A 9,882-nucleotide genomic window follows, 5' to 3' on the forward strand; every position below is an offset into this window, starting at 1 on the left:
CGGAACGGTTACGACATCGAGCCGTACTTGACATACATGGACAGGGTGCGAGAGCATGTGAGAGGAAAACGTGTTATGATATGTATGGATGCGAACGCGGTCTCCCCCTTGTGGTACAGCAAGAGTGGGGGCCGCAGTAATGAGAGTGAGATGCGTGGTAGAATTTTAGAGGAATGGATACTGGCGAATGGAATGATCGTACTGAATGAGCCGAGTGTGTATTATACGTTTGCAGGTGTGAGAGGCCAGAGTGACATTGATGTCACTCTGGTAAATGAGGCGTGCACTGGGTGCAAGTTGGAATGGGAAGTTAAACATGATTGGGGTATAAGTGACCACAATGTCATTTTAATTGATATGGAGGGTGACTCTGATGTAAATATTGCGGATGAAAGGAAGAGATGGTCGTGTAAATACGTGAAATGGGAGGAATATGAGAATGACCTAAGAGAGTGTGCGTTATTGTATGATGAAAGCATGAGTACAGATTTGAATGGAAATGATGTGTTAGAGAGAGTGATGTCATGGGTCGAGGTGGCGAATAGGAACAGATTGAAAGAAATGAAGCGTGGGAAAGTTAAGAAGATGAATTGGTGGACAATGGAGTTAAAGTGTATGAAGAAGCGAGTGAGGAAGAATAGAAGGACGTGGCAGAGAGCGAGAAAGATGAACAGTGTTAATGTGAATGAAAGAATGACGGAGTATAAGGCTCTAATGAACGAGTACAAACGGTTGATGTGGAGTGAGAAAGAAGAAAATTGGAGGAAGTTTGTTAGAGAATCCTCGGACCTCGACCCGTGGGGTCCAGTGTATAAATTATGTCGCGGAAAGACAGGAAAAGAAAAACTGAGTGCGCTGAGCGTTGATGGCCGAGTTACGAACACATGGAGAGAGAGTGTGTGTGTATTGATGGAACGATTCTTCCCAGTTTCGTGTGTAAATAGTGTATATAATGTAAATAGTGGAATGAATGTACGTGCGTTTGAGTGGGATTAGGTGAATGATGCGGTGCGGAAGATGAAACTGCGAAAAGCACCTGGTTTGGACGGAGTTAATACAGAGATGTTGAGGGCAATTTGGAGGGCAATTCCAGAATGGATGCTGAGGCTGTATAATGTGTGTTTGAGAACATCGTGCTTTCCGGAGGAGTGGAAAAGAGCGAATATAGTTGTTCTACTGAAGTCTCCGGAGAAGGTGAGGTCGGACCCTACGTCCTATAGACCAATTAGTTTGTTATCGGTGATTGGGAAGACGCTGGAGCGGTTGATGGTAAAGAGGCTTGAGACGAAAGTGGTTGGTAGAATGAGTGAAGTGCAGTATGGATTTAGGAAGGGGTGTTCGACAGAGACTGCATGGATGTGTGTGCATGAATGTGTGAATGGAAGTGAGTGTAATTATGTACTTGGCGTGTTTATAAATTTTAAGGGTGCGTTTGACAATTTGGAATGGAATTGTGTACTTGATAAGTTGAATGAAATAGGGTGTGACGAAATAGGGTTATGGCAAGATTAATTTAGAGGGAGAAAGGCCGGTATGATTGGTATTAATGATGCGGTATGGAGGGATGTGGAGCGGGGCTGCCCGCAGGGGTCCATCTGTGGTCCGTTCATATGGAACTTGATGATGGATGGGCTCCTGTGGGACCTCACGGAACGGGGATGTAGGTATGTGGCGTATGCTGATGACTTGCTGTTGGTGGTGGAAGGGCGAAATAGAGTGGATTTGGAGCGGAAGGGCACGGAATGGATGAGAATTGTATGTGATTGGGGAAAGAATGTTGGCGTAGGTGTGTCGGAGGAGAAATCCGCAATGAGGTTCTTGAAAGGGAGTTTGGCTGACACAAGGAGACCGCGGGTGTGTATGAATGGTACACAGATGAGGTATGTAGAACGTGTGAAATATCTTGGAATATGGATGAGCGAAAGGATGCACTTTAAGGTACATATAGAGTATTTAAGGAGAAAGATAATGAATGTGGTGGGCCAGATGAGGAGAGTTTTACGTTGGGAATGGCGAATGAGAAAACATGTGGTAAGAGTTATTTATAGAGGTTTGTTTGTGTCGTGTGCGATGTATGGTGCATGTGCATGGTACGGTATGATGAGGTGTTCGTATGCGAGGGACATGATTCATAAATGTCAGCGAATGGTTTTGTATGTATGTTTAAGTGTGTGTAGAACAGTTTCGACAGAGGCGATGCAAGTAATGATGGGGGGATTACCTTGGGATTTGGAATGTGTGAAAAGAGGGGTGATGCATAAAGTTAAGCATGGAATGATGCTGGGTGAGCATGATATATAATAGTAACGAACGAGGAAGTGAACAATAAGGCTTTGAGTGTATGCGAAACGCTGGTGAGTGAAAGATTGTACGAATGTTGGCAGAAGAGATGGGACGAAAATGTGAAAGGTAGAGTACCTTATGAGTACATTAGGAATGTCAGGTTTGCGGAGCGGAATTTATGTTTTGACCCAGGGATTTATGCATGTTTTTTGATACTATATGTGGGCGCTGTGCGGTCAATTTATGGGGCCCCGATCTGGGCAGACAACCTGATGGCCAGCCGCAACAGTAAGGACGTGCTTCGGCGCGTCCACCGGCGGCTGGCCATCAGGGTCGTACGAGGATACCGCATGGTGTCCCGCGTGGCGGCGACCGCCCTGGCGGGTCTTCTACCGTTCGAGCTCCTGGCGGTAGGAGATGCCTATATCTATAGGTCCCTCCGCCAGGAGCTCACGGATCCGCCAGTGTTACCGGAAGTGGGGGAGCTTAGGCTCCAGGCCCGGCAATGGGTGTTGCGCAAGTGGAGGGCGGAGCTATCCGCACACTCTGCGCACCCCGTTGTCGGGGCGATCCTGCCCATTTTCAAAAAATAGGTGGATCGCGGGCATGGCAGAGCCACATACCGGCTCACGCAGGTGCTCACCGGACATGGGTATTTCGGTGAGTACCTGCATAGATTAGGCCGTGAAGCCAGAGGCCTGCCATCACTGCGATGGCGGGGTGAGGGATAGGGCGGAGCATACCGTCCGGGCATGTCCGGCATGGGCGATGCTCCGCCACCCCTTGGAGGTGGAATTGGGCGGGGACCTCTCCCTCTCAGAGGGATGGTGGAAAGGGAGGAGGTCTGGCATGCCGCCTCCGCATTTGCGGTGGCTGTTATGCGGGTGAAGGATGCGGGCCTACGGGCGGAGCCGTCGCCGTCCTGCCTCTCCGCCTCCTGACAATCACGCCCACTAGTTTGGGCGACGTCAGGGGCCGCGGTCGACTTTTTCCATTGGCCGCGGTACGGGAGTTCACGACCCCTAGGAACCCGAGTGCACGGGCCCGGGGGAGGGCGTACTGCTCCTCCCGCCGGGCCCCGGTTGGCGGCCGCCGCGCGGGGACGCCCCGCCCCCGAAGCCCCTCCCTCCCCCCTCGGGGGGTCGGGCGGGCACGCCCCAAGTATTTGTGTGGGTCACCGAGGCCGCAGGGCTGTCGGGCGGGGGACCCGGCAGCCCATTGCACGCGGCCCGCGGTGGAGGCGTCGCCGGCGTGGTCCCAGTGACGCCTCGGCGGTGGTGGGGGGTCTAGTTGTCCCCCTCCGAGTTGGCGATTCTCCCTCCGCGAACATCTTGAGGGAAGGGCCAGGCGTGGGGTAGGTCCGGTGGCGTTCGTTTCGAGATCCCGGGCCCACCCCGCAACGCCGAGAAAGGACCACCGTGGGGGTTTTAGCCGGTACGAGTCCGGCACTACCCCGCCTCCCTCCCCCGGGGGGCGGGGTGTCCATGAGGATTTCCCCACGTAAAAAAAAGGCCCGGCGGGGCGTGTTGCGCGGATGACGGGAGGAACTCTCCTGTCGCTCTGCGCACCGCCTCGTCGGTGCTGTACTGCCTATCCTTGAGGGATGGGTGAGTCGCGGCCACGGTCGGCTGACCTTCCGACTCACGCAGGTGCTCAACGGGCATGGATGCTTCGATGAGTACCTGCAGCGGATTGGCCGGCAGGTCACGGAGGCGTATCACGACTATGTCGCCGCCTAGGAAAGATCTATTACAAAAAAGACGAAACGAAACCTTCAAAGAATTCCTGGAAAAATTTTGTTGAGGATTGTTGTGCCATCTATTGATGGTGCCAGTGAGGAGTCACGATGTCTCGCTCGTCGGTTTTTTTTCGGGCGCGTCGCGTGGCACAAAGAGAAAGGCACGCGGTGCAACTTAGTGCGTCACGGCCCTTTACGGTAGTAATATCGTGTATCTTGTATCTCTTAAAATAAAGACCAATAACGGTCTAAACGGACCAAGGAAGATACGGATTACTCCCTATGGAAATCCACAAGAAATCTAAAACAGCCAGTAAAACCCATACCACCAATAAAAATGGAAAATGGAAATTGGGCAAGAGCAGAGAAAGAAAAAGCTGAAACGTTTGCCAGACATTTAGAAAAAGTATTCCAACCGATAGAAAAACAAATAAACGACCAAGGAAACGACAGACTGTCAGATCGTGCAGAAGCACCACAAGTACCTGCGAGATGTAGAAATACTTTTTTCCAGGCGAAATCCATCATGAAATTTACAGAAACACAAGTTCAAAAGAGGAATCCGGAGTCGATCTGATAACGGATAAGATTTTCAAGGAACTTCCACAAAAAAGCAGTAATACTACTGAGTGCGATTATAGAACGCAAAGCTGAACTAGGTTATTTTCCAATACACTGGAAAATAGCTCAAATTATATTAATCCTCAAACCAGGGAAACCACCAGAGGAAGTAACCTTATACAGCCCAATAAGTTTACTGCCTATCGCTTCAAAATAGTTTGAAATACTACTACTCAGCAGGCTGAAACCTGTATTCAATGAACACAAGTTGACTCCAAAACATCAATTCGGCTTTCAACAGCAACATCGGTAGTGACCGAGCAAATCCATAGACTTGCCAACAAAATTAGGAGTGATCTGAATAACAAGAGATACTGCTCTGCAGCATTCCTGGACGTATCCCAAGCATTCGTCAAAGTCTGGCACAATGACCTACTAATCAAGATCAAAGAACTATTACCAGCGTCGTTTTACCCCATATTAAGATCATATGTCGCTGATAGATTTTACTAAGTTAAAACACAACAGACAATATCGACTCTTTATCCTATTAAATCAGGAGTCCCGCAAGGTAGTGTCCTAGGGCCACAGTTGTATGTCCTCTATACGTTAGACTTTTCAACAATGTCTAATACCTTAACTGCCACATTCACCGACGGCATGGCAATACTATCCTCTGATGTAGATCTACATGAAGCCTAATTTAAAATACAACATCACCTCAACGAAGTAGAACACTGGCTAAAAATATGGAGGATTAAAATCAACACCACAAAATCCATACACGCCACCTTCACTACCAGAAAGCGAACATACGTGCCCAACAATACAATTGAACTATGACATACTACCTCAACAGAAAACAGTTAAGTATCTTGGAGTACACTTAGATAGAAAACTTATACGGAAAACGCACATCCGCAAAAAAATAGAGCTGTTGAACTAAAGACAGAAGTTCTGGAGGCTGATTGACAAAAAGTCGCAGCTAACGACCAACAACAAACAGTTGTTATATAAAATGATACTCAAACCGATATGAACATACGCCTGCCAACTATGGGGTACAGCCTCAAACTCAAATATAAAATCCATAGAGAGATGGCAAAACAAAAAGTTGAGAGCCATTCTGAATGCAGAGTGGTATATCCCAAACAAGCAAATAAACAACGAAACTGGCATAACAACAGTAAAAGAAGAAACCTACTATATAGACTTAGTGACATAAGCTAAATATGCAATGCCATGATACACCACAGAGTGTACTCACACTCACGCCAAATCAAGCATTCACAATCTGTGCTGAACATCATTTACGACAGTAGCACTTACTCAGATGACAAAAAAAAAAAAATGTCAAGGGGTTAATTGCACGTGTACTTGCGTATTTGACCTCATGCTGTCCAGTTGTTACGTTATTCCTACGCCTATGTTATCTTTCTCCCCAGTCTCGCTCTAGCAGTCGCGATAGACAGACTTGTTTACAAAGTGTCTCGCTATTGTGGATATTGTGAGAGTGATTCAAACATACCAGGTCAGTTTTCTGTGCGACTCGACAGTAATAAGTGAGTGTCTGATGGCAGGGCTTTGATTACAAAGCAGTGTTCTCAACTTAGCCTATGAATGTACTCCTTTCCGGCAACAAACGCACCATGGACATTGATGACGATAATTTTAGTTTTCCTAAGAAAACGGCTCGTCCCCGCGGTCGGGTCACACCCATTATACCTATTTATAATTCCTTAGCCCCCCTAGCAAATTTTCCTTCAACTAGTTCCACAAACTCAATTAATAGTGTTTGCATCCTACAGAGCTGATTCCTCCTGTGGCGGGTACGTCGTCGTCAACAAATCCTTACCAAACCTCGTTCTATTCTTCCACGCGAACTTTCTCTTTTCCAACTCCTTCAGATTTTAGTTTCCGTTCTTTTGTCTCTCCCCGGGTTAAGACTTGCTTTCGTCCTCGAGTGGCCTAAGAAGCGCACATGTGGCATCCAGGTTCGCACGAGGACGAACGAATTTTCCGTTTCCACCACTTTCTCCACTTCTATCTTTATCTATCGCTACTCCTGTCTCCCTGTCCTAACAATATAAAAACCGAGTACGCCTACACCTCGGGACAGTTTCTCCTTTACCGACCATCGCGACGTACCCGACGGGACAGTTAACAAAGTAAACGATTGTATTTCCCGCTCCTATATTCGCTGATCTGCTTCCTTTCGAATCCAACAGTTCTAAAACATGCTATCCTTAAACAAAATCTCAGCATCCATCCGTAGATACATCGGAAAACAGTACATCCGTTTCCCAGATAACAAACAAGCTTCTCGAACCCTCCAAACTATTTTAAAAACCAAAAACATCCCATTTTACACGCACACAATGCGCAACACACTCAGACACGTTCAATACTTGATTTTAGGACTTGATATAGATCAGCCCACAATTCCTGAAATACAAACTGCTTTGCAAGATTACTTCAAAAATATAAGTAGTATTTGTCACTATCGCGTTCGAATTATAAAATATTCGCCGGAAAAAACCATACCACAGTGTGTTAACTGCCAGGAGTATGGACATACGCGTACATACTGCAACAGAGCTCCTGTCTGCGTTCGTTGTTCAGGACCCCATCACATAAAAGACTGCAGCAGAGTAGTTAATATCGTCAAATGTGTGGGCTGTGGAGGCAATCATGTTGCTAATTTTAGAAATTGCCCAAAGAGAGTACAAACCCTCTTAGCTAGGAATACACAAAGAAATCGCACTCCCAGAACTAAACCTTCAAACACGTCAGCGGCAAACATCAGTACTGCTAGCATGTCCTATCCATCACTCCCACCAAGAAGTCAGTCAATTCCTGGTTTCGTTCGAGCCTCAGAAAATACTACACAATCCAATCACGAACCTAACTCACACCTCATGGATATATCGAATCTCTTCACTTCATTTTTGCAACAAATAACTACCACCCTCATCCAGTATATCCAGCAAATCCTTAAAGACTTATGTGTTCCATTTTTGTCCAAATTATCTCAAGGACTTACACAATCATGAACATTAATGTCAATGGTACTACAACGCTAATACCAGAACTACACAACTTATTGACCTCCTATAAGCTAGCTGTGGCAGTGTTCACTGGCATCAGACTCAAACAACCTCCCCTTTTCCATTTTACCGGAAATAAACTACATATACCATGCTCCGACACCAATCATAGTCGGTGGAGTTATAGTTGCTGTCCGCTGCGGTGTACCAAGCCCCCCCCTGTTTAACTAGCCTTCCACCTTTTTGGTATAGTCTCTCGGTCGAAGTTTCCTTACATACATCTTTCATAATAACTGGTATATATAGACGCCCTAATAATAATATTGACGATTGCACAGTACGCATAAAATCTTGCTTAAAGAAGAAGTCGCACATAATTATAGGCGACTTAAATGCTAAACCCCCATTGCGGGGTAATAAATGTTCAAATAAAACTGGACAATGGATTGCCCAGCAGTCAATATCAGTAATAGTCCCAGAAACACATACCTTTGCCATCAACAATCGATTTTCCACGACTGACGTACTATTAACTCATAAACCAGCTCTCTTCATTTATCTATACTTTGAATATCAAACCTCCTATATCTCAAATTACAAAACATGATCATTTCAACTATAAACTTGCAAAGTGGAATGTATACAAGGAACACATCTACAATGCTGGCTAATGACTAACAGTCGTCGATGCCGGTAAATTCAAAACAACAACATCTACAATGCACTTCCAAAACCTGGTATCCTGCTTTCGGAAGGGGACGTACAACAGGCCATTGAAACATTAACAGAAACCATAAAAGAAGCAGCATCCAAAGCGATTCCAACTTATGTTCCCAAACCACCTTTTCTCCGCAAACTACCTAAACACATCACACATCTTATACATCTTAGACACAAACTCCTTACTCAATACCGTAATTTAAGCCAGCCTCGTTTAAAACCAGCACTCAATTCCATGACCCGTCAAATTCTCAACCTACTTTGCAGATGGCTATCCGACATGTGGCAGAACAAACTACACAACACCCATACTGACCAAAATAAATTCTGGACCATAGTACGATCAGCATACAGCATATATCAGAAATGTGGTATACTCACCAACACGGGCATGGCTACTCCCCTGGAGCAAGCTACTATTCTCACAAACAACATCCGCACCGGATCACCATATAATATTCCTACTTCCATTATTTCTGATGCACCATTAGTCAACTCCAGACTACTCCGTAAATTCTTACATCGTATGAAGGGCAAAAAGTCTGTTGGACCAGATAATATACAAGCTACTTTACTCCAACAACTACCTCGGAAGGGCACAGCATATCTAATACAGATCTACAACGGTTGCCTTCGACTTAATATTTTTCCAGCAGTATGGCAACAAGCCATTATAATTCCGCTACTCAAACCGGGCAAAGACCCTACCAATACATCCAGCTACAGACCAATCAGTCTCCTGGATCATATGGGGAAACTATACGAAAAAATTCTCTAGCATCATCTACTATCACATGCAGAAGAAAAAGATATTCTTCCTCCGCAACCAGCTGGCTTTCGCAAATCCCTGCAGACAACCTCTCAGTTGGCCAGATTTGTTTCGGATATTCATGCAGCACTCACCGTCAAACATACTACTGGGTTGTCCGGAAAGTTCGTGCCGATTTTCGGTAGGTGGCATAAAGACAGGTCTGAATATATTAGAATTACTGAAAAGAAATGACATGCGTACATATTCTAACAGACGGTATTTCATACATATGTGGAAACAATTTTGGTTACGGTACGTTAATTTTTGTCAGTTTTATACGCCTTTGAATATGGAAGCAAACAAAGTGCATTATAGGCATTTAATGCTTTTCTTTTACCGGAAAGGCAAAAATGCCACACAAGCGACAAACAAGATATGCGCTGTTTATGGCGAAGGTGCTGTAGCTGAAAGAACTTTGCGGAAGTAGTTTGCTAGGTTTAAAGCTGGTGATTTCAGTCTTAAAGATCAAGAACGCCTGGGTACGCCTTCCACCAAAACAATGATCGAGAATAACCCACATCATATGACGCGTAAATTAGGAGAAATGTTAAACATATCAAAATCGACCATCCACAAGCATTTTGTAAAGCTTAGCTACGTAAACCGGTTTGACGTATGGGTTCCGCACGATTTAACGAAGGAAAACCTGATGGATCGCATTTCCATTTGCGACTCTCTCTATAAACGAAACGAGGAGACACCGTTTTTGAAGCAACTAGTGA

Source organism: Habropoda laboriosa, unplaced genomic scaffold, assembly GCF_001263275.1.
Source record: "Habropoda laboriosa isolate 0110345459 unplaced genomic scaffold, ASM126327v1 scaffold739, whole genome shotgun sequence".
Taxonomy (NCBI): Eukaryota; Metazoa; Arthropoda; class Insecta; order Hymenoptera; family Apidae; genus Habropoda; species Habropoda laboriosa.